Below are 25,425 nucleotides of genomic sequence, written 5' to 3' on the forward strand. Positions count from 1 at the left end.
GAGGAGTCCTGGGACAGAACTGGCTTTTTTTGCTGATCCTGTAGTGCTTTGCTTCCGTGTTTTGTGTCTCATCCATCTGTCCTCTGGGAAGGGATGCCTGAATCCCTCAGGACTCCCAGCCAGGGCAGTGAGATCCTGAGCAGTGTGAGCCTCCCTCCACCTGCCCAGAGCACCATCTCCCAGCTCTGAGGGCTGTGGGGATGAAAGGAGTGCCTGCTGTGATGTTAGGATTCCTCTGGAGAGTGCAGCTCTGTTTGTACACGTGTCCTCCATCCTGGTGTTGCCGACTTCTCTGGGTGCTGGAGTTCCCTTGGCAGTGTGTGCAGCCCAGTGCCAGATCTGGAGGGGGGTTTTGTGCTGTGGCTGGAGCTGGGGAAGCTGCTGTGGGACACTGGTGGGGGCTCACTGGGGTGCAGAGCAGCTTTGGGAGCCTTCCCCACCTGCTCGAGCAGCACACGGGGCTGAGCTTTGGGTATAAGAGACTTTCATTCCAGTCAGGAAAACCAGTGCTGGTGAGCCCTGTGGTATGACAACATGCATCTCAAGCATACTTTTTAAAATTTTGTTCAGACTTTAACTCTGCTTTAAAACTGTTTATAAGCTAAATCTGTGAAGTGAAGGAAATAACTTTTCTCTCCCCTTGCTGTAGGAAGGAGCGCTAGCTTTTCTCTTCCCTCCGCTGTGTTTTTCTCTTCCCTCCTTCCCACTCCCAACACCTCAAGAAAAATCTCTTAGCAAACCAGCTGTAAAGATTTGGGTTTTGGATGCTGTGCTGTGCCAGTTGGATGAATCCATCTCCTGTTCTAGTTAGATTAGGGAAAATAATACAGCTCAAGTCCTCTCCATGCTTCTATGTAAGGGCATGTGTGAAACCATCTGCAGTCTGTCCTCTTTTCCCAAATTCCCATTGCCTGGGGTTTGCCTCTTGCCTGTCCTGGACCGTGCTTGGCTCTGCCTGCTTTTCCAGGGCAGATTCTCTGGGGAAGGTCACATTTATGGGCAAAACCACCAGCTTTTTCTGTGGTCGCTCCAGTTCAGCAACAACCTCCCCCTTGGCTTTACTTTGCACAGGATGGGAGAGAGGAGATGAGTGACTTGTGCTTGTCTGTGCTATCCCAGGATGTCTGTTAACAGTTTCCCCCTCAGCTGGGGCAGCCTAGGACCATCCAGGCTATGGAGATACCTGTGCATGGCCAAGCCTCTCCATGAGGAATTGGCTCCTCAGCAGTGACATCAAACCTAGGGCTGCAGTTATGAGACGCAGCAAGTTTCTTCTTCCTCCTTCACAGTGAAACTTTGATGTTTTAATGACAGAATGGCAGAAGGGGATTGGGCTGGAAGGGACATTAAAGCCCATCCTGTCCCACCCCCTGCCATGGGCAGGGACACTTTCCACTATCCCAGGTTGCTCCAAGCTCTGCCTGGCCTGGCCTGGAACACTTCCAGAGCTGTGGCAGCCACAGCTTCTCTGGGCAACACAGTAGCAGTGAGGTTTCAATATTAGCCTTGCTGCCTCAGTTCTGTGTGCCCCCACCACAGACAAAGGTTGGAATGAATCCCTTCTGTGGAAGAGCCTGCTGAGCAAGTGGAATTTAGGTGCGCAACAACTGCCAGCTGGCTTCCAGTGCTGCTCACAAAAGCAAAATGAATCAGTTGTGCAGAAGTGAGTGGAAGCAACCAAAGCAGAGGGGAGATGGGATGGCACATTATTACCTGATGGGCTGCTTTCCAAAAATGTCTGCACAGCTTTAATGTGAGCTGAGTGTTTATGGAGAACCCCAGAAGCCATCGGTGTTCAGGGAGGGCTTGGGGGAAAAGGAGGTCTGAAGATCAAGGAAAAGGAGGGGCTCTCCACCTTGGGGTGGCCTTCTCTTGATTTGCATTTGATGTGAGGGTGACAGGAGATGACATCATGAGGGAGGGGAGACCTTGCCACATGCTTTCTAGAGCAGCAGTGGTGATCCCTGGAAGAGTCCAAGGCCAGGTTGGACAGGGCTTGGAGGAACCTGGGTTAGTGGAAAGTGTCCCTGCCCATGGCAGGTGCATTGGAGTAGAGCTTTAAGGTGCCTCCCAGCTCAAACCATTCCATGATTGTGTGATACTGGCCAAAGCTCTTTGGGAGTGCCTGGCCTTGGGAGCTCCCATCTGTGTCAGCCGACACTGATCCCATCTGATGACGGCGCTCCCTGTGATCCTGCTGAGCTCTTACACCTGGCACCATGGGTGGCAGGATGCCATGGAACTTGCTCTGGTTCCCAGCTTTAAGCCCTGTTTTCTGCCATGGAACTTGCTCTGGTTCCCAGCTTTAAGCCCTGTTTTCTGCCAAATGCTTGTTCCCAGCGAGACAGAGCCCGGCGCGTTGCCTCCCGCTGCCGTGTAATTCCTCCGCAGGTGCTGGAGCCCAGCCTGGCTGCTGCTATCTGATGGGACCACTCCTGCTGTGCTCTCCACCGTCCCAAGTGAAAACTGCAGCTACAAATGAGACTTCAATTTTCTGTGCCTGAGAAAGCTTTGTCTCAATTAGCTTGGTGCTGAGCATCTTTAAAGGCAGCCGGGGCTGGAATTCGCGGCGGGCGCTGCGGTTCCCTCGGGGAGGGGCAGGCACCACTCCTCATTCCTCCACCTGCTCCTGGAGCAGGGAGCATGGCTGGGAACCAGCTCTTGGGGCAATGGTCCAGTGCCCCTCTGCAGAGCAGGGGATGGGATTTAACCAGCTGTGCTCTTTTCTGCTTCCTCTCCTGCCTACAAGGAGGTGGCTCCTCCAAACGTTGCTGCTCACTGTGGAAGCAGATTTCCTTTTGAGGAACCAAACGCTTCGATAGAAAGCTCGCAGGAGAGTTGCTGGTGTATAAAAGGAGTTGATGCATGCAAAAAAGAAAAACACAAAATGGTGCTAAGGTACAGCAAGGCATGACCTGTGCAGGGTCCACAGCAGCTCCTGGGCCATTCCCTTCACCTCTGGGCGTTTTGGGAGACAAGGTTGCTTGGTTTCTGTCACAAAAGGTGAGGGTGTCAGAAACTGGGCTGGGATTTGCCATTAGGACACGGACTCCATTTAATGCTTTTTGGGTTTTGGTTTGTCTGCTTACAGGAGAGACTCAGGACTGAAGGAGGGAGGTACTTGATGAAATAAATTTCCACTTTTATCTTTGGATATGGGGAAAAATCGAGCTCCCATTGCCTTCAGTGACAGCTGAAGCAGTCCTGGAAGTCAGGTTGGTATGGGCAGGGACTGTACCTTCAGTGAGGAAAGGAAACAAAAGCACGATGGACTCTGAGGGGTCTCCAATCCCCTCTGATTTTTCCCTGAGGTGTTTGTTGTGAGCCAAGAGAACTCTGCAGGGAGGTGGGGGCTCAGGAGCGAGGCATCAAAGCTGCTGCTCCCTAGTCACAGGCTGGGTTGTGGAAGGTGCTGGTGCTGCAGGCAGGAGCAGGGATGTGAGCAGACCCTCCTGGCGCTGCATTTGAGACTGTCAGTGCAATAGTTCAGGAGATGGGGTCCTTGCTGCTCCCAGCAGCCCCCGTGATGTTGCGTGGAAGGTGTTGCTCATCTGGTGGTGATGGAGAGGAGCGGGATGGAAGGCTGTGTTGAGTGCTGTGGGTTTGGCACAGTGCTTCAGTACCTGGGCTTTGCTGGCACAACCACCCATTTCTCCGAGCCATGCTGCTTTCCATCCCACATCCATCTCTGGTGTCCCTGTGGAGCTGGTTTTCCCTTTCGTGTCTGCTTGCATGCAGCATTTTGGCAAAGAGGCAGCTTTAACTGGACAACTGCTTCCTCGTGGAGCTTGATATTCAACGGGCTCTGCTGCCAGGAGCTTTTATGAGCTGTGGGAGGCAGCAAGGGGAAAATGACTTTGAGACCCAATAGAGCCTTCTGCTGGTGTGCCCAGCCAGATGTGGGTGGTGATACTACTGGGACACGAGCGGCTGCCTTGTTCCCTGCACAGCTCTGAGCACACAAACCCCTCTCTCAATCCTGCCTGGCCCCTCTGATTTGTGCCCCAGTGCTGCTTTGTGTCACAGAGCCGGGGGTGGCCTGACCGGCTCGGCCCGGCCGGTGCAGGGAGCATGAGGCACCTGCAGAGCCCTCGGGGTCCTGGTCTCGCTGGTTTCCAGGGGGATGCTCGGGCTTTCCCAGCGCATCCCATTAGATGGCAATGCAGCCTGCTCCTCTGAGCGGCCCCGCAGGATGACGCCACTGAGAAAGGGGCTGCAGCCTCTGTGGGGTAGGCTGGGGTGGCCGAGGCTCTTCAGTGTGTGAAAAGGGCTCTCAGATTTGTGCTTATAACTCTTATTTTGGCTGCTGACATTAAGAAACTGGGATTCCTGTCCATCTGGCTTTGAGGTGCCCTCTATCGTGTAGTAGTGGCTGTGGCCATGCTTGGGCCAACTCTGTCCCTTGCCTGGGTTACACAGGTTCTGTTTGCAAGTGCTTTGTCCACCCTGTTGCTTTATTCCGTGTCATTTCCAAGCAGGAGAAAGCACCCAAGTGGCATGAGGGCAAGGGGGACACTTGGCATCTTCTCTGGGGTGAGCAGCGAGCAGGACAACTCCTGCTCATCTGGCTGTCTGACAGAGGCAGCCTGAGCTCCAGGCAGGACAAGGCTGCTGCTCCCCGTGCTCCCAGCAGCCTTTCCCAGGCCTGCAGAGGATGCAGACACCTGCACCGCCCTTGGCCACGGCGCTCCAGCTCTCACTCAGGAGCTGCGTGAGTCAGGAGCTCACCTGGGCAGTACTGGCCTGCAGCCAGGGGCTTCCCAGGGCCAGGCAGCAGCAGGGCTCCAGGCGCTGGGGGGGCCCTGGGCATGGCTGGGGGAACAGGCCTGCCTCTCAAACGGGGCATGAGTGCCCTGGCTTGGGTTAGGGATGCACTGAGCAGCCCCGCGCCTGCTGGGAGCCCCCAGGCCCCGTGCTCCGGCCCCGTTGTGCTGAGCTGCGGAGGGTGGTGCATCCCCAGCCTGCCTCTCCCGGGTTTAACTGGGACAGGATGGTGCATCCCCAGCCTGCCTCTCCTGGGTTTAACTGGGACAGGATGGTGCACCCCTGCCTGCCTCTCCCGGGTTTAACTGGGACAGGATGGTGCATCCCCAGCCTGCCTCTCCCGGGTTTAACTGGGACAGGATGGTGCATCCCCAGCCTGCCTCTCCCGGGTTTAACTGGGACCTTACCTGGAGATGAGAGCGCTCGGCTCCGGATCTCGGAATGGAGCAGCATTCCACTACAGCCCAGCCAAGGGGAATGAAGCAATATTAAAGTGCAATATTTCATTGCTCTGTAATTAACTTCAGCTGCTTTCAAGCTGCAACAAATTACCCTCAAAACCCGTTTTTGTACTGAGGAGAACTTTGAACTGCGTTTGCAGCCCTTGTGCCTGGGAGGGAGGGGAGGCCGCTCCTGCTGTCTGTGGCTGCAGCTCCGTGTGTGGTTTGGGACCAGCCCTGGGCCGGCTGTGCCGGGTTGCCGTGTCAGCACAGGCAGGAGTGCTGGGGCTGGCATCAACCCCGCCAGGGACTGGCATCAACCCCGCCAGGGGCAGCCCCGGGTGTGGGAAACTACTGCAGCATCCCGGGAAAGCCTCTGGCTCCACCTGGAGAGTCTTTGATGGGATGGATCCTGGTGCACCCAAGGCTGTAGATGCATGCTGCCATCCCAAGGTCTTCCCAAAGTACTGTGGGCAGATTAATCCAGGGCGTAAAACTTCAGCCAGCTTGTTGGAGAGAAAATTCTGCTTAGCTTCTAGAAGGCAGCAGCCTCCTTCAGCAAAGACCTGATGATCTGATGGTTTTTGGGGAGCCCCTGAGTGGCTCAAAACACAGATCTGCTCCCTAAATTCCTTGGAGAATATGCTTGTTTGTGTTTACTTTCCATCTCCCATCTCTAGCAGGATCCATGGAGATGGGCCTGTGCAGCCCAGGCCTGGGAAGGTGGCATAGGCTCCCACCACCCGTGGCCTGGCTGGCCTGGTCATGGCCTGGCAATTGCCAGGCAGTGGCTCTGCCTGGCCTGATGGTGCCAAGCCCTTCCCATCCTGCTCTAGAAGAGCAAAAGGACTCCAACAGCTTCTCTGGGATGCCTCAACCAGGGGCAGCTTAACTGCCTTTGGTGAATTTATGAGCTCATGAAGCCAGAGGAAGATGGGAAGCATTCCACGGGAGCCGAGGGCTGGGGAGCTGTGGCACCGCTGCCATGCCTGCCACCATCAGAGGTCTCAGAATGCTCCTGTGCCCTGGGGAAGGACTGGCTGTCCTCTTGGATGCCCTCAGGAGAGGAGGAGGGAACTGTTGCTGCTCTGGACCTCTCTGCCCACCCGTGTGCCCACAGAGGGGGTGGTCACAGGAGTTTGAAGAGCCGCTGTTTCTGTAGATGAAGAGGTGATAGGGGGTGTGAGTCATTACTCTGGATGTGTTAAAGCATGAGGAGCGAACAAACCTTCAGCCCAAATCTCCAGGGAGAAAGCCACTGGCCCAGACTCCATTGTGGCACCCTGGGATGGCTCAGTCCCAGCCTGGGTCCCCAGCAGCTCTGTCACACCTGTGGGTACCACCTGCACTGGGGTTCCAACCCCTGGATATGGCATGGAGGAGTCACAAGGAGCTTGATCCATGGACGAGCCTTAAAAAAACGGGGGAAGCTTTCACCTCTGTTCCCAGTGATGCCCATGGAGCAGTGCTGGAGCTCAGCCTCGTGCCCTGCTGGGGCTGCAGGAGGAGATGTGAAGCAGTGACACATGACCGAGCTTTAATTACCCTTAATTACCCAAACCCATCCTCCTAGGTGCTAATCTGGGGCAGGCGCATCCCACTGGGACATGGGAGCAGGAAGACCTGGCAGGGCTATGATGGAGCTGTCCTTCCTGGGAAAGCCATTTGGTCTGGATCCCCCTGGGATGGCTGCAGCACCAGCCTTATCACCTTGAGCTGGGCCAAGTGGAGTAGGCTGATGATTAGATTTATCATAAAGTGATCTAATGAGCAGCAATAGAACCAAGTGCTTTCCATTCAGTGACCACATCCAAATCTTAATAAGAGCTGACAGCCTGACCCTGGGACCGTGCTCTGGCCAAAGGAAATCAGCCTGATAGTTCCCTGGAGAGAGCAGCCATGGCTTTAAAGTGTCTTCTGAAAGCATTTATCTCACCAGCTTAAAAAACCAAAACACCAAAAAACCTGAGCTGCAGGGTTGGGTTATGTGACCTTCTCACTCTCTTCCCCATCTCTGCAGCTTGGAAAGCCTCAGCCTGGGAATGTGCTGGGATGGCTCAATCCAGCAAGGAAAGCTCCAACAGCATCCCAAATCCTTCCCAGGCTGTGCTCTTGCATCTGCATCACCAGTACCCAAGGGGAGAATTAACATGCTCTGAGTGCTGATAGAGAAACTTCAATAATTGAAGGTGTTTGTAGGCTTTTGTTGGCATATTTTTTGCTGGCATATTTTGGAAGTAATGTTTTACTGTAGCAGCTATTCCTCTTCTCTAAACCTTTCCCTCCCTCTGCAGTTGAGAAGGGAAGCAACCTGCTTTATTCCAAGTTCCCAGGGCAAGTCTCCATGCACAGAGAGGTTGTGGAATCTCCATCCCTGGAAGTGTCCAGGGCAGGTTGGACAGGGCTTGGAGCATGCCAGGACAGTGGAGGGTGTTCCTGCCTATTGCAGGGGGTGGGATGAGGTGAGTTTTAAGGTCCCTTCCAACTCAACCCATATTCCATAGTCTGAGCAGTGGATGCAGCTCCTTGCATGGGAGGTGCAGAGATGAAGAGGAGGGTCAAGCCAGGTGCAAGGAAAATCTCCCAGGAGTGGCTGGAAGGAGTGAATCCTTGTGATGAGAGGGCTGTTTGCCACTGTGGGTAGCAAAGGGGTTTTATTGGCTCAGCAGCTGCTGCCAGGAACCTCAGGGAAAGCTGCAGGGTGTCCTGCAACCTTCATCCAGGCATCTCCCAAGGACCTGTTCCCAGCAAAGGTGTTCTGTCCTTAGGAAGTCTTCTGTCCTTCAGCAGCCTGAGTGATTTCTGCTGCTTACACCCAGGGAGTTTTCCTCATCTTTAACATAATTTATTTTTTTGTTTGAACAATAGCAATACCCAGGGCTGGCTCAGCAGTTGTTTGATCCCACAAGTCTCTGCCCTTGGCCACGTCATATGACACGGACTTCCTCGAGGCAAATTGTGTGAAAAGATGCTCTTTTTTTGTCCATCACTTCTGGATTTACTGTCCCTTCATTGCCTCTGAATGGCCCGTTGTTTGCAGAGCCTGAATACGAGCTCTGTCTCAGAACAAGCATGGCACCAGAGGACCCCAAGGAGGCTTTTCCCTCAATGTGCTGATTTTCAGAGGAGCCCTCTAAGGCAGGGCCATTGCTCTTGCTTTGTGTGACACCCTTCCTCCAGGAGATGGCCCAAGAGGAAGGTGGTGATGGTGGCAGTCAGCAGACCCTGGGAGCAGGGAGGGAAGCCAGCCAGCTCCAGTGGGAAGAGCTCTGAACCCCTCTTTGTGCTGCTGGAGCAGTGACCCCATCCATCCTCTGCCCTTGCCTCAGTGCAAGGGCTGTGAAAGTGCCTGGGAAGCCCTGGCAGAGCAGGGTCTGGGAGTGGTGGGGCTGGAATTGTGCTCGTTCTGTGCTCATTCCCTCCTCAGCCCTTCCCGGGGCTGCTCTCTGCCCTTTGTGTTTCTTCATGCTGGATCTGTTCCCCATCCCTGGAATTGTCTGAAGGAGCAAGAGGTGCTTCCAGGTTTGGAGGTGTTTCTTACCTTGGTGAAAACAAACAGGGCTGATTTGTTCCCTAGCTGCTTGTCCACAGGAGCCACAAAGCTTCACCTGTGCAGGGTGGGAGCTGGGAATTACACTTCGTTTGACGTTTGATCGAGTGCTCTCCTGCTCCAGCCTCAAAGCTCTCTTTGCTTTTCCACTCCATTTTAAGTCCCTTCTCTTGAAATTCCAGTCCTGCATGAAGGCACAAACCCAGGACAGCTGAAGGCTTCCAAATGCAATTATTTTCCAAAGCATTTCAATAAATTAGCAGCTCGTTCCTTTGCCAGACAGCACTTCCCTTCCCATTGACCTGCGTCTGTGCAGCTGCCATGTGCCTTGGACCTTTCTCCTCTGGGATGTCAGCTCAGGAGGACGCAGCCAGGCCCTTTCAGCTGTGATTCAGACCTGGGCTGGGACTCTGGGGAGGTTGGCACCAGCATCTGCAGATATATATATTTTTTTAATAGCCTTTTATTTATGAAGCTACTTTGGAGTCTGAGTCCCTTGCTTTGTTTGATATTTATTGGTGCTTCACCCATCTTGAACTGGGAGCCGTAAGCACTTTGATAAATGGATTTGCCTTTCCTGGAACCGTGTCCCAACATCAGCTCATCAGCATCCTCAGCCAAAGTGCCACTCCTGTAAATCAAGGATAGTGAGGAGAAAAACCCCAGGCAGGGCAGGATGGCAATCCAAGCCCCAGCTCCTCTCTTCCAAGGGGTTCAGTGCTTGGATAAGGGATCACTCCAAGTGACTGAGCTCTCTGTTTAGTTCAGGGAGGAATTCCTTCCCAATATCACATCTATCCCTGCCCTCTGGCAGTGGGAGGCCATTCCCCCTTGTCCTGTCACTCCAGGCCCTTGTCCAAAGTCCCTCTCCAGCTCTCCTGGAGCTCCTTTAGGTCTCTCTTTCCTGTCCTATCACACCTCAAGCTAAAAGGAGTCAGGTGCACAAGGGACAAGGTCAGTGTAGGAAAGAGCCTGGAAATACCAGCTAAAGGTGAGCTGCTGTCATTGCATGATGAACCCTATGGGCTGGGATCAAGCTAGGATTGTCCCTGAAAATGCTTCTCTGGGGTAGGGAGAGGTGGCATTTTAGCAAAGGCGGTTTTGGGATCTATATTGAATGTCATGATGTTGCTATGGAGAAGCTGGATGGAGGCCACCAGGAGAAAAGGAGGCTCAGGGGGGACCTTCTGGCTCTCCACAACTCCTGACAGGAGGGGGCAGCTGGAGGGGTGTCAGACTCTGCTCGAGGGAACAGGGACAGGAGGAGAGACAACAGCCTCAAGCTGTGCCAGGCGAGGTTTAGATTGGAAATGAGGGAAAAATTCCTTCACCAAAAGGGTGGTCAGGCACTGGATCAGGCTGGCCAGAGCCATGGTGGAGTCCCCATCCCTAGAAATGTTTAAAAGATGTGTAGATGTGGCACTTGGGGACACGGTTTGGAGGTGGCCTTGCTGGTGCTGGAGTTGGGCTCAAGGATCTTGGAGGTCTCCTGCAGCCCTAATGATCTGTGATTCCATGGAACAGCACATGGCTGGAGAGGGAGCGTGGCCCCAGGGAGATGTTCCAGGGAAGGTTCCCGCTTGCCCAGGTGGCTGGTGCTGGACACTGGGATGGGCTGGATGCCCAGGGCAAGGCCATGTGTGTGAGGCCACCAGCACTGACAAGGATCTGCATCCACAGCTGTCCCCTCTGCACGGGGAGCTTTTCTTTTAAAATAATGACCAGGAAAAAAATCCCTGTCACTTAACAAAAACGTTTCAGGCCTTCTGGGTTTTTCCCTGTGACTAAGTCTAATGAGAAGAGACAGCAGAGGATTTATCAGCATCTGCTCCCCAGTTTCCCTCTGTGCTGATAGGAGATCCAAGGCTGCTACTCCTGAGCAAGGACTTAATGCAATGTGACCACAGCCCTGACGGCAGAGCTGCATCCTGACCCTTCCTGAGGTGTGGAGAGTGGGGGGAAATAAAGCAGCAGGATAAATCAGGATTCAGGAAAAGATGTGAACCTTGGCAGCATTGCCATGGTAACGGAGGACCTGCCAGTGCCTGCTGCAGCCTGGCACAGGCAGCACAACACTGTGGGCACCGTGGCACACTGTGATCCAGGATGGAGAGGGCTGGTGCCATGGAGAGGCTGTGCTTTCCCTTCTGGAAGTCAGCAGAGGTCTTGGGAAGATGTTCTGGAAGCTGGTGGCAGGGTGAGAGAGAGGAAGCAGTGGGACACGAGAGTCTCCTGAGCAGGATCCAGCCTCCCGTGCTCTCCATGCCCGCAGTGGCAGGGCTGTCCCAGCTCAGCTGCTGCTGGGTGGGGCACACAGGCGGTGGGGCAGGTTAGTCTGCTGCTGGCAGCAGGGATTCCCCTCTGGGAAAAACCACCGAGGAGGTTCCGGCTGTGTGAATTCCCCTAAAGAGTGGAAACCACGCCTTTGTATGTTGCTGATCCCAACCAAACACGTCCAATGTCCTGCAGCCTCCTCTCGGCCAGCACCCAGAGCATCCCAACCCCCTTTTCCCAGTTGCCTGCTTGCCAGGCTTTCCTCTGAAGGCAGGGCCAGGCACAGAAAACCCTGTCCCAGAGGGGCCACGCAGTGCCCCAATTCCTGCCCTGCTGGTGGCTGTCCAGGGTTTGGCTCCCAGCCGGCTCCCAGGGCTTGCTCCAGCCCCCGATTGCCTTCCTGTGGCCGAGCTGTGACTCCAGCAGAGAGAGGAACAGGAGGGACTGGGTCCCCTGGGGCAGCACCAGCGGGATGGGGACGTTTGGGAGGGGATATCCCTGCAATGGGGGCAGCGTGGGCAGCAGTGTTGGACGGGATCGAGCTTGCTGCACTCTGAGCGAGGCTGGGAGCAGTGGTTGATTAACGAGGCTGTGCTGTAATTACTGCCGGCGTGTTTGCCCCCAGCCCTGCTGTGCTGTAGGGGGAGAACGTGTCCTTGCAGCCGCTGCCATCCTTCCCCGTGCAGCCATGTGAGAGGCAACGCAGGCAAGAGGAGCTAAAAATAAACCTGGGTAAAAATAGTTCCACGTGTGCTCGCTTTTGAGGGGAAATGAGGGGAATTTTCATCTGAAGGAAAAGGAAAAAAAAAAAAAAAAACAAAAAAAAGGAAACTGAAATTTATTTTCCCAGGTCACCCTCTAGACAACAGCACCTGTGTCCAGGTGGGGGAGAAGTGGATCAGGGATGTGTCGGGGTCGGGACTCCATCTCAGCCTGTGCTAATCCACAAAATGTGTCAGTGCACCTCTCCCCTCTGCCTTGCTGCCTCCCTCTCCTGCAATTTCTCTTAGCAGAGGGAATTTCTCTCCTTTCTGCCCAGCTCAGCTCGCGGTACTTCAGCAATGCCTCAGGGCTGACTTCTGACCAGGGAACAGAAGGATTCATCCTTATTGCACCAGTGGGGGAAAAGTGTTAATGGGATTATGATGAAAACCCAACTCCGCTGAAATTTGTCTGTGCCATGGGATGTGTCGGCTTCTCCCGGGCTGCTGGGGCTGAGAGTGGACATCCTTTGAGAGCTTAGTCCAAGGAAAGCTGCTCCTATCCATGGCAGGAGGCAGGGACAGGCGGATCCAGACCCTGCCTGAAAAGGGAGGGCTCCTGGATCTCCTTTGTCATAGAAACAAAGAACCTCTGAATGGTTTGCATTGGGAAGGACCTTAAAGCTCATCTCATTCCACCCTTGCCATGGGCAGGGACATCTTCCACTGTCCCAAGGTGCTCCAAGCCCAAATGTCCAGCCTGGCCTTGGACACTTTCAGGGATCCAGGGGCAGCCACAGCTTCTCTGGGCACCCTGTTCCAGGGCCTGCCCACACTCAAGGGAGGAATTTCTTCCCAAAACCCATCGTGGCTCCTAATTGCTGGCAAAACATCTGAGCTCAGTAAAAGCAATTGTTTAAGCTGAAACAGAAGAAAATAAATGGTCATTACAACACATTCCATGCTGGCACGTGCTGGGGATGTTCTTAATTAGTGGCGTGGTGGCAAGGAAAAGGAAAGGGGAATGTTAAAGCAAGACCGTGGAGAGATGCAGAGGAGGAGCCCCGCCAGGGAAGATGCCCACAAAGCCTCTTCAACCACACATCCTCCGAACTGTTCCCGGGACAGGACGGTGGAGGCAAAGCCGGCTTAGCCCTGGTCTGAGCTGCGGCAGGACGGGATGCTTTGGTGCCAGCCTGGGAACGCGGGGTGAGGAAAGGACGGGAGCGGGCAGCCGCGATGGAAGGGAAGCGCTGATGGATCTGCCGGCTCCCCTGCCGAATGAGAGGTGTGTTTGTTTCTGGCCAAACCTCGGTCTGCGGGGGCAAACCCGAGTTTCCGGGCTGGGAAGGTGCTCCCCGGCTGTGCTTTATCTCCCGTGCGCAAATGAAGGAGGAGAAACGGGGAAGAGACCTTTGACACCTCATTCCTCACCTTTTGTGAGGATAACCTTCCTTTTCAATGACAAACGCGGGCTCTTTTCAGTGTCGTCTTTGCTTTGTTTGCTTGGAGAGAGCACTGGCACACACTCCAGGAAATCAGCTCTTAACTAAAAGCATTTATGTAATTGGGGAGGGAGGGAGAGAGGGAGAGAAGGAGGAGGAGGTGAGTGCGCGCTGACTTTGGGGAAGTTCAGTCTACAAAAACAAACCTCGCTAACTACCCTTGGTTCTGATTCAGGAAGATAAATCTGTCAGTGAGGGGCTAAATTTACCAAAAGTGTAACCCCCTGCCCCTCGCCCCACCAGCGATGGTCAGGCTGCGTTTATTTCTGTTGGGCGCACTCCAGAAAGCGCTGGGAGGTGAAAAACAATCCCCAGAAATGTGAAAAATGTGGAATGAAGTGGGGGCGGCAGGAGGAAAAGTGGGGGGAGCCGGAGAGAGCGACCAATGGCAGCACGGTGGGTGCGATCTCAGCTCCGCTGCTGAAATAAGAAATCTCGAGATGCTCAAAGCTGATGGGGAGCGGCTGGGAAGGGGCTCAGCCTGGAGAAAAGGAGGCTCAGGGGGGCCCTTGTGGCTCTGCACAGCTCCTGACAGGAGGGGACAGCCAGGGGGGTCAGGCTGTGCTCCCAGGGAACAGGGACGGGAGGAGGGGGAATGACCTCAAGTGGCATCAGAGAAGGTTCAGGTGCCTTCCAATGCAAAGCATCCTGTGATCCATTATCCTGCTGAGGATGACACCTTTGGGATGCCATTGCTGACATGAGCTGTAGCCGTCCCTCTCTGGCCTGCAGGGTGCAAATGTGCTTCAGGTTTGGTTATCAACCCAAATCCCTCATTGTACTGACTAATCAAGGAGTCACTGTCACCCACTGCCCATGAACCAGGAGAGAGACTCCCTTAGTTCTGGTTTTAGCCCTCTAAACCCATGTTTTTTGCAGAAGAAGTGCCAGGAGAGGGGGGGGGAAACCCGCTGGCATTGTTATTGACAGAGACCTCTCATTTCCCAGTTTCTGCTCTTGGAACTGTTTGAACTGCCTGACCCCTCCTGAGTTTTGCGGGTATCCAAGCTGAGGAAGCCATCCTGAAGCTATAAGGAAGGTTTGGCTTCAGGAGAGCCTTCAGCCAAGTCACGACTTGCTGAACTGCTGCAGGACATGGTCTGATGACAGCCATGTGGCACTGTGGCATCTAACCCCCACCATTCTGGAGATTCAGCAGGAGAAGCCCCAAGGAGATGACAAACAATCAAACAAACAAACAAAGTCCAGCTGCTCTGTTGGTGTGAATGGATTGGCTGGAGCCAGGTGGATTCCTGCCAGGTGAGGCTCAGGTTCTGCTGCTGGAGCATCCCTGTGCTGCCCTGCTCAGCAGCCTTGGCTCTCTCAGCTGGTCTGTGCAGCAAGGACATGTTTTTATATCAGGCTTTGCAGCTGCCAAAACAAACCCAGTCTCAGATGCAGCCCCAAAAGGCATTAACAATACTGGCATGTGCTCTGGCGGCTGCATTTCCTCCCAAAGCCCGAGCTGGACCTTGATAAGCCTGATTGCTTTGTCACTTAACTCTGCCTCCTCCTTAATGAGCCTTCCACTGAAATGCCAGTCTGGCTTCCCGGCTGAGGGAGAGCAGGGCAGCTGTGCTAGTGGGCATCCTTGGAGAACTTTGTCCAGGGAAAGCTGCTCCCACCCGTGGCAGGAGGCAGGGACAGGCAGATCCAGACCCTGCCTGAAAGGGGAGGGCTCCTGGATCTCTTTTGTCATAGAAACAAAGAACCTCTGAATGGTTTGGGTTGGGAGGGACTTCAAAGTCCATCTCATTCCACCCCCTGCCATGGGCAGGGACAACTTTCACTATCCCAAGCCCCAGTGTCCAACCTGGCCTTGGACACTTTCAGGGATCCAGGGGCAGCCACAGCTGCTCTGGGCAGTGCCAGTAACTTACCACCCTCACACGGGACAATTTCTTCCCAAAATCCAATTTAAGTTACTTCCTTTTAATCTGAAGTCATTATGCAGTGTTCAAAGATATGATACATGTACTCCCTTATTTTCCTTCTTCCCTGGCAAAACCAACTGGATTAACACGTGAAAATGATTTATAATCCAGCCTTTGCACTGGTGTCTCCAGGCAAGGCCAAGAGGTGTGAAGGTGCTGCTGCTACCACTCCCTGAGTGGTAAAACAGGGTCTCCTCTAACACACCAGTGCCTGCACCCCTGTGGGCTGCAAGGGCTCCTCGGGGTCAGTCCGTGGTGTCCGGGTCTCCAGCAGCAGCTCTGAGCTCTGCAGCGCTGAGGGCTGCACAAGGCCACTGTGATCCAAGCGGCTGGGAGGGGATCCCAAGGGAGCAGCCTCTCTTCGGGGAGGCGATGCCCTGAGGTGCCCTAAACGGCAGGGAGCGGAGGGGAGGCTGTGCTGCCATCCCTTGTGCCAGGGTAGCGAGGAAACTGCTGATTGACCCTGTCACCTTCTGCAGCCTGTGGGGTGCTTTGTGCTGGCACCGTGCTCCACCCAGAGCGTCCCTTGTGTCCCTTGTGTCCCTTGTGTCCCCTTCTGTCAGGGGCGCTCTGCCTGCCCGCCCCAGCGGATGTCCCGCGCGGCCTCCATGGCGCTGGGCCCGTGGGGCTGCGTGGTGTGAGGCTGCCAGAGCACAGCTGTGCTCCTGCTCTGCCACCTCCCCGGCTGCTGCCGGCCCCTCTCCTGACAAACGAGCTGCTGCCACCTCGGGGAGCGGCCTGGGGGAGAAGGGAGTGCCCGGCCAGCCCGCAGCAGCCGCGGCCGGGCCCCTCAGCGTGGGGAGGAGGCCCCGCTGGCAGGGCCCAGCTCCTGCCCGGGCTGCTCTCCTGCAGAGCTCGGCTCCTGCAGCACCTCCTGGGATCCTTCTCCAGCTCCCTGCCGGGCTTGGCCTGGGGCTGCTCTGCCGTACCGAGAGCTTCAACCCCGGCAAAAGGGTGCGAGGGACAGCGTCGTGTCCCCAGGGCTCAGGGATTGTCCCAGGTATCTGCTGAGAGAAATGGGCAGGTGGTTTTCCATGTCTGCCCTGACGGCATGTGGATAGAATTAGGGAAGATGGGAGACTGGAAGGGAAACAGTGCATTTCGGCAGGGATAAATGAGTGTACTGAAAGGGAGGGGAGGGAAGAGAAGCTCAGCCCTTCTCGCAGCTCCCTTGCAGATGGAATAAGATGTCCAGTGCCCCCCAGTACCAAATGGTCTCAATTTGCTCCTGCGTCAGAGGGAGCTGGTTCTGCCTTGGCTGGGGCCTCGGCGGGGCCGTGAGGATGCGTTTCATAACTGCAGCTCTTGTCAGGAACAACAACAACAACAGCTTCAAAAACCTGTTGAAACTGTGCTATGCCCTGAACAGAAAACACATGGCAAGAGGGAAAACTCCCTCCACAGAAAAGCCAACGTAATTAGCCCTGACAGGATCTGCAGGCCAGCAGCAGCAGCTGAGAGGCGGGAGGGGAGGGACAAACATCGTTTTATAGGCAAATGTAAATGGGTCATTAGCTGTCTTCGAACAAAATGTTCCTTCCTGGGGAAGGCAGGGGACAGGCCTGGCTGGAGGAAATGTTGCAGAAGGCCTGGCAAGGCTTCCTGTGAAAGCAGCTTTGCTGGGATGCCGGATGAAAAGGTTCTTGCTCTCACCGGAAGCAGAGCTCCTGGGATTTTTGCCTTCCGGCAGGGTTAGGGTGGCAGGACCACAGGTACCTGTGGTACCTAAAGTCAGCTCTGAGCCTCTCAAGGTCACCTTCTCCATTAGCAGAAGCATCACCCTGCTCCAGGGTCTCCAGAACAGTTCCAAGTGGAAGGTTGTCCAGCTCAGGGAAAGTCCTGTGCCACATGTTGCACAGCCATCAGGGAAGGCACAGAGTCCTCTCCAGATGTCAGAGCTTAGCTGCAGGAGTGAGGGCAGTGGGAAGAAGAGGAGCATTGCCTGCAGACCTTGTCCAGAATCAAATCCCACCCAAATGAGAGAATCACAGAATGGTTTGGGTTGGAAGGAACCTCAAAGCTCATCCTGTGCCAATCTCTGCCATGGGCAGGAACACCTTCCACTGTCCCAGGCTCCTTCAAACCCCACTGTCCAACCCGGCCTTGGACACTGCCAGGGATCCAGGGGCAGCCAGAGCTGCTCTGGGCAACCTCTGCAGGGAAGCTCCCTGCAGATGTTGCATTTGCCACTTTAAATGTTTTTGATTCAACCCAAGCAGCAAAACTCAAAAGATTTTCCCGTTTGGGCTCCATCAGAGGTCTCAGATGATTTAGAGTCTGGTCCTGGCAGCTGATTTCTATTGTTCACACCTTGGCTTCAGCCAGTTCAGGTCTTGGGTGACCCCTTTAGAATGATCACGGACTGCAATGAGCTTTTGTGTACGGGATGTGCTTAGCAGCAAAGGATGGGATGCACTTGAGGGGCTGGAGCACAGCTGGAAGGGAGAGGGGTTTTGTGCGACAACAAGTCCTCCTGTTTGATTGGAGTGTTTGCTCCTGGTCTCTCTGTGGAAGATCTGAAAGCTCCAGTTGACTTCTTCCCCCAGAAGAGTGCAACAGCTGGATCCAGGTCAGTACCTCCTGTGGACCCTCTCTTAATAAATTCTTAATTGACTCATAATACCCTGTATGTTACACAGCAGTGTTGTCACCAGGCGGTTTGCAAACCACGGGCTCTGAGAGCCTGTGGAGAGGGAGGGGGCAGAGCTCAACTTTGTCATTGTGCAGGAATGCTGAGGGATCATTTTATCCCCACTCTAAATTCCAAATGCTTCCACTTGCCCGTGACAAACAGCAGAGTGGCAGATGCCAAGCCTGGGTCTCTCTGTTTCACAGGCCAGACTGGACCAGCAAAGGACCCAAATCCAGACCAGCTGGGATGAAAAGTTTCCTGGACAGCTTTGTTAGCATCCCGGCACTCAGTGGAGAACCCGGATGTTCCTTACATTTGAAACTTTCTGGGAAGTCTCCGGTCCTGGAAGTGTCCAAGGCCAGGATGGATGGGGTTTGGAACAACCTGGAATAGTGGGAGGTGTCCCACCCCATGGCAGGGGGCTGGAATGTTAAGGTCCCTTCCCCAACCTTTCTGGGAACATCAGGTTGGAGAAGAGGTGACTCACAGCAATGTGCCTTCAGGGAAATCTTGAAGTGGGGGCATTGCTGTGTTGGATGGAGAGATCCTGCTGCTGAGCTTGGATCGTTAATGCAGGGCTGGGAGTTTATCAGGGGTCTCTGGGAATCAGGGACTGGGATCCAGGAGCAGTGGAGAGGTATTTGATACATAACTCAGGTAAGGTCTGCTGTGAATGCCGTGAAACGTCCCCTTTGTGTGTCCCCTGCAGAAAGGAGATTAGTGTGGGCACAGAAGCCTGCTGGGGGGTACAAGTGTCTCTGGCAGCCTTTGAAACCTTCCTTCACCTGCTTTTCTGAGTCCTTGATGCCTGAAGATCTGATTTTGAACAGAGTGGTTTTGTCCTCCCTCAGCTCTTTCCTCATCTCTGTTTTTTGCCCAGGGTGAGGCTCTCTTGGACAGTGGACTGGGCTGCTCATTCTTCCTCAAGGTGTCCCCTGGTGAAGGCTCCATTTGAAGGCAGTGCTTCAGAGGCATCTCTGAGCTTTTAAACTCTGGGAAAACTTTCATGGCATTATCTCCCACGGGCCAGCTCCATGTCTGGGGAATCAGAGGGAGCAGCTGCACACACTTGCAGCTGTGGGTGTCAAGAGAAGCTTCTTCTCCCAAAGCCTAGAAAAAGGGATCCTCAGAGCCACCCCCAGTGCACTATGCACCCTCCAAGTCTTCCCCTCATTTTCATGACGAACAAGATCTGTGAGCTGGTTGCAAAGAGCAGCACTCAGCTTCTTCTCCCCGCCTTGACACATCCAGGGACTGAGCTGCCATGTCCAGACATCGTGGTGTGACAAACCTCCTGCAGCCTCTTTGTACTGACTGCACCTCTTTGTGAGTAAAATTCAATTTAAAAACACAGTGGTGACCTTGGGCTCCAAGCAGGATCCTGCCCCTCCTGATCTGAGGATTAGCATGCTGATATTTTGCTCTTGGAGGGGAGGTTTCCAGGATGCCATCCTTCTGAGCCTGCCCACATGAATCTGTGTGTTTTGCTCTTTGGGCTGCAAACTTCCAGGAATTTGTAGGTGGAAATCTGACTTTTGCTGGTGTTCTCAGAGCCTGGTGCTGGTGCTGCTCCAGCTGTGCTCCTCTAGCACGGGAACCTCGAGTTTAATAACAACTCTGGAGTCAACTGGGGAGCAGCTATTGTTCTCAGGGCTTCTCACATATGTATCACTTCAAGGTTTCCCCCTCCTTCCATTCAAAGTGTTTGGGGATAGAGGAATGAGGGAAGCAAGCTGCCAGTGCCTAATGCATGTTTCTTGGAGCAAAATGTATTGGTTTATTTTGTTTTAAACAGCTTATTGCAAATGGGGAGCAGCTGTGGATTTTGTGATGACTTTTTTTTTGTTTTAATTTTTGGAAACATGGGGTCATCTCCCTAGTATTCCATAGCATGCTTGCTATAGACAAATAAAATAATCTAATTTTGAAGAATTTCAAAGCAGTTATTTAGACTTAACCAAATTCTTCATTCCCTGATCTATGAAAGCCTATTCAGTAATCAGCCTGATGAAAAGGAATGTGGAGTTTCCTCAGGGCTCCCTCTTGCCTTGCTTTTCTGAGGCTGAAATTAAGGCAGCCCATAAGTCACACGCAGCAGATCCATGATGGTGTTTGGGAATCCCAGTCCCAGTCCCAAACACAGCATTCTCAGGCACAGGGTGGGATTCTGGGCACTGCCCTGTGCAGGGCCAGGGCTTGGACTCCATGATCCTGGTGGGTTCCTTCCACTCAGGATGTTGTGATTCTGTGAGATGGGCCCATCCCCAGAGGCATTCCATTGTCCCAGTGTCCTGTTTGGGCCTTTAGCCACACCTGAGTGTCCCCAGAGTGCCTGATCCAAGCATCCCTGTGCATCTTCTCCAAGGAACCTGGCCAGGGAGGATTTGGGGAGGTATTTAATAGCGCTGTGATTTGGGTTTAAGCACTTTTCTCCCTAAGAGCAGATGGAAGGATTGTTCCTGTTTGGATCTCCTGAGTGTGCTGTACAGCCTTGGTGTAAGGTCGAAGTGGGAGCAAAATTCCAGGGGAAACCTGAGGTCAGTGAGGCTCCAGCCTGGCAAGTAATTTCACAGAATCCCAGAGTGGTTTGGGTTGAAAGGGACCCTAAAGCTCATCCATCCCATCCCCTGACATGGGCAGGGATGCCTTCCACTGTCCCAGGCTGCTCCAAGCCTGGCCTTGGACACTTCCAGGGATCCAGGGTCAGCCACAGCTTCTCTGGGCACCTTGTGCCAGGGCCTGCCCACCCTTCCAGGGAACAACTCCCTCCCAAAATCCATCTTTATTGCTGTCAGAGTGGCTGAGTTCCCTGTGTCTGTGTGCACAGGTGCCCCCGAGGCACATGGATTTTAGCACAGCTCCATAGATACAGACATCCCGTAAAGGAGCAGGTCCTGAGTATTTTGGGGAAGGGAGATAATAATAAGCCAGTTTGGCACAGCTCTTTCCTAAGCCTGGCAAGTCAACCCTGACAATGTAAACAGCTCTTTTGGGGTGAAATGTTGCTTTTCAGTTTCACAGATCTGCTGGCTGAGCTCTCTGCCAAGGCGTGGTGTGAATGAGGTGCCCTATATTTTCTTGCTCGCCTGTCCTGCCCTTTTGCTGCGAAAAGGAGATAACTGCTAGCTCTGCAGGGCTGGCCTGCAGCCTGGGCAGCATCAGTGGTGCTGTGCTCCGCTGTCAGAGCTGCCCTGAGCGTGGAGGTGCGGGAGCATCTCCAGATCCCTCCTGCAAGGATCCTCTGGGATTTGCGCAAGTTCTGCTGGGGAGGAGGGGGAGCAGGGCAGTTTCCTTCCCGGGGTTAATGTCAGCCCTCAGGAATCCTCTGCCCCCCTCAGCTCTGCCCTGCACACCCCAGCTCCCGGCTCTGAAGTTTGGGAATGCCGACTTCTAACTCCTGACCTCCCACACGGCTCCAATTCCAAGAAATGATGCCCTAAATCTGCTGGCAGTGACAGCTTGCTGATTCCTACAGCATGGCTCGTTAAAAGATCTGAATCTACTAATAGGAATTGGCCTGATAAAAGGGTTTTTTTTTGGTTTTTGTTTTTTTTTTTTTTTTTTTTTTTTTTTTACCTCCTCACTTAGCGGCTACATGCAGCCCGGGGAATCTAGAAATTAAATTGGCATTTTGTCAAGCCTCTTCTGTGCAACAGCAATGGGACCCCTGCAGTGCAGTGCAGTGTTTCCAATTACATTTTGGGGTATGTTGCTAATTTTTGGCACACAGAGAGAAGCAGGCCAGGCAAATGGCAGGTGGCAGGCTGTTTTCATATTTCACCAGGAGCATGGGGGAAGGGAGAGGGGAGAAGGAGCCGAGCTCTCTGCCAAGAAATGTGACCTCGCAGAGTGTGAGCAGAAGAGTTTTGGCACATGGCAGAGGATGGAGGGCTGGGCAGGCATGGCTGAGCCAGTTTACATCCCCTCCTGCTGGGAACACGCACGAGGGAAGCAGGGCTAAAATAAACACTGCTCCAGCAGCCACAGCCTCCAGGTCTGGATCTGGGCACCTCTGGGTCGTGTGTGGCTGCATCCAGGCTGGGCTGTCACACTCGGGACAGCGGTGTCACTGCGCTCCGCCTCTCTGCCGCTCCGCGCCTCGCTCCTCTGCCCCCAGCACTAAACAAAACTGGCTTTGCTTCATTCATTTGTTCCTAGCACAGCTAATGCATTCAGCCTGGCACCGGCTCCACAGGGCCTGGGTGGCTTCTCAGAGCTATTGCACAATCTGCAGCTCTGTGTGCGCAGTGAGGGCAGCAACGACCAGAAGCTGCTTCCCAGGATCTGCATCTGTCCCAGGGGGCCTTTGCCCAACAGAACAGAGGTCTGGAGGTGTGAATTTTAGGGGTCAGATCACAGAATTGTTTGGTTGGAAGGGACCTCAAAGCTCATCTCGTCCCACCCCCTGCCATAGACAGGGACACCTTCTGCTATTCCCAGGTGGCTCCAAGCCCCAGTGTCCAACCTGGCCTTGGACACTTGCAGGGATCCAGGGTGGCCACAGCTTCTCTGTGCACCCTGCAGGGCCTCCCCACCCTCACAGGGAAGGATTTCTTCCCAATATCCCATCTAATATTTGCCCTCCTTCAGCTCAAACCCATTTGCCCCCATGCCCAGAAATGCTGCTGTGCTTGACAAGAGCAGTTGGAGCTGGTCTGTGCTCACAGGGACCAGGAGCAGAGCATCCACCTCAACCCAAGGGTATGTCAGCCAGGAGAGCTTTGGGGGAAAAAGCCCCAGAACTCAGCATGGAGGCCTCTAAACACTTAATTTAGACATCAAACCCAAAAATAAAATGGTGAATGCTGTGAAAGAGGGTTGTGAGAGATCTTATTCCAGGTCCATCTGGAGCTGGATTTGTAGTGAAGCTTGCAGGTATGGTTCTTGTTACAATTGCTGACTGTTGTTCTGATTGCTGAATGTTGTTCTGATTACTGAATTTTGTTCCACAGCAATGATTTCACTGGTAAAACCCCAAAGCCCCTCATTTTGAAAAGACCGTAAGCTGAGACTGGAGACGGCAAACAAAATTTCCAGCAGAGGAAAACCACTGGTGAGCTGGGCATGATGTCAGCAAGTACTTTTGTAGTGCCTTTTGTAGGGGACTGGGTGTGCTGGTGGTTTCTTTTGAGTTGGCTTTGCCGCTGTGTGCTGAGATCTATTGCCAGAGGTAAATGTGGAATCATTGGGGAAAGACCTCTAAGAGTCCAGCTATGAACCACTGGGTTGTCATGGCGACGGAGTTAGTTCTGGCTGACAGCAGACTTTAAACCTCTTTTGTTTACTCCTCCCAGTGGTGGAGGCACCCCAAAAAAATCACCCCCCAAACATCTCTGCTCCCCCATCCCTCTGCCTGTTCAGACACTGCCATTACATCCCATTCTCCTCCTCCCCCTGCCGCTGTTTTGCCGCAGGGATGAGCCCAGATATTTCTGGCACCAGTGCTAATGTTCTTGAAATGCCTTTGAGCTGATAGCAAGCCAGCCAGTCAGGGACTTGTGAGATCCTCAGCGACCTTCTTTCAGAACAAAATTGTCAGGGTTTCAACCTGTTAATTTGCTTTCTTGCAACCTGCCTGAAGGGCCCTGGTCAGCTGGAATGCTAGCAGTGTGCTTGCAGGAGGAGGTGCTGCCTGAGGACACGGGATGGATATTGGTGCTGGGCTGTGCTGCTGCTAATGGCAGCGTGGTGAGTGCTGCACTACCCTGTGCAGCACTTGCTGTCACATGGCTGAAATCAGGTGACAAGCAATTTGCCATCAGACCTTCTGCATTGTGATGGGTTAAATCTGTGCTGGGTGGCAGCAGAGGTGCTCTTTTGACTCCACCTGAGGGATGCTGGAGGAGAAGGTGGGTTTGACATTTTTTTAAAACATCGTCTCCTGGTGCGGTGTTGCTTTTCCCACTAAAGGTTTTTCCTGAGTGTGTAGCCTGGATTCTCTTGCTGTCATTGTGTGGAGACACAGAATGTTTAGTGATTAGGTCTGAATTAGCCCCAGGACAAGGTGCCTCTCACCAGGAAACAGCCTGTGCATGATGGAAGGGGGAATGGCTTTGGATTGAAAAGGACCTCAAAGCTCATCCTGTGCCACCCCCTTCCATGGGCAGGGACACCTTCCACTCTCCCAGGGTGCTCCAAGCTCCATCCAACCTGGTCTTGGACACTGCCAGGGATCCAGGGACAGCCACAGCTGCTCTGGGCAGAGCTCTCTGACAGTGAGCAGGATTAAGTTCTTTAAGACTATCCACCCCAAGAAAGCCAGATCCTTATTCCTACTGAAGGTTGTTCTAAACCCTGGAGCAAAGATGAAAAAAGAAGTTCATTGAGCACTTAGGGAAATGTGAAGAGCATTGTTAGCCCCAGCACAGCTTCAAGCGTGCCTTGGGCTGAGACACATCCTTTGTTCTCCTGCCTCACTCCGACCTGCAGAGAGAGATCTGTCACCTTGTTATCTTCTCCAAGCTGTCCCAGCATGGTCTGAGCTCTTGGGGTCGCTGGAATTCACCCAGGGCCCTCGGAATGGAAAGATGCTTTAAATGGGAAGCATTTAAATGTGGCTTTCCAGCATCTTTACGCCCAAGCCCTTGTGTATTCCTGGAACAAATCCAAACAGTCCCACTCCTCCCCCAGAGCCTGTGGCATGACCTGGAGCCTTGTGGCACAGTAGAGACTGGGTTACACATTTTCCTAGGGCTCGTAACATCCACTTAAAATAAAGGCAGGGCACTTGGAAATTATTTTGGGAGAACCAGCTTATAGCCCCCATTCCTACTCCTGATGAAGATCCTCACGGAGCTGTTAGGATAGGATGGAAAACATTTCTCGCACCTCACCCATGACTTGCAAACCTTTAACAATTTTGCAAAGCAAAGTGGAAATTGGGTAACTCCCCTACACACAGCCTCTTTTCCTCGGTTTTGTTTTGTTGTTTTTCAAACTGTGATTGAAACTCCAAAAGCTCCAGCTCCTCTGTCTGTAAATGGTGTTCTGATGTTTATGTTGACATTTGAATCAGAACCGTCTTCCTCGGGAATCCCAGCGAGCTGCGGAGGGGAATACACCCCTGGAATGATAAAAGCTAAGCACTTGCCCACTAATAAATTTAGGTGTTAATGCCTTGTTTTTGTGCTGTTTGGTTGCCATAGAGACGGGGCCGCCTGAGCTAATGAGTTTGTTGTGTGAAGTTCAATACACATTTGCCAAATGCTCCGTTTCTCTTGTTACCTCTCTGCTTTTTTCTTTTTGTTTTCGTCCCATGGAGCACATGAGTTTGGAAGCAAAGCCGTTGCAGGGTCCCAGGACAGGAGGCTGGCTGCAGGTTGTGCAGGGCTGCTGAGAGGGATGCAGGACGTGGATTTAAAGAGGTTGTTACCCTGCTCTATACACCACAGGCCAAGGGATAACAGGAGCATTGGCTCCAGGCTGTGTGCTCAAGGCACCTGTTTGCCCAGGCCTTTGTGGCACAGGCACCCATTTCATTCCTGCACAGACAGTTTCCTTTGCTGGACCCAGCTGGTGGACAGGATGTCTCACTGGGAGCCCCTGTTTGTGCACAGAACACTCACCAGGAGCATCTCTCCTTGGATGGACTGAAAATAAAACACCACAAATAGGTGGTTATTGTT

General features: G+C 53.5%; 1 long non-coding RNA gene across 3 annotated transcripts in view; it reads left to right on the forward strand.

Annotated features, from left to right (window-relative positions):
• The first annotated feature begins 3,241 nt into the window (after window positions 1–3,241).
• The window catches only part of LOC121352652, a 31,169-nt gene continuing 8,985 nt past the window's right edge, over window positions 3,242–25,425 (forward strand). Inside the window, exons 1-3 of one of the 3 annotated variants that reach the window (XR_005954980.1) lie at window positions 3,242–13,017; window positions 14,183–14,494; window positions 22,753–22,853. This is a non-coding gene — a long non-coding RNA (uncharacterized LOC121352652). The other 2 variants (XR_005954979.1, XR_005954981.1) reach the window with 2 other exon arrangements.

The sequence above is a fragment of the Pyrgilauda ruficollis genome, unplaced genomic scaffold (genome assembly GCF_017590135.1).
Source record: "Pyrgilauda ruficollis isolate IOZ18807 unplaced genomic scaffold, ASM1759013v1 scaffold191, whole genome shotgun sequence".
NCBI classification, from domain to species: domain Eukaryota; kingdom Metazoa; phylum Chordata; class Aves; order Passeriformes; family Passeridae; genus Pyrgilauda; species Pyrgilauda ruficollis.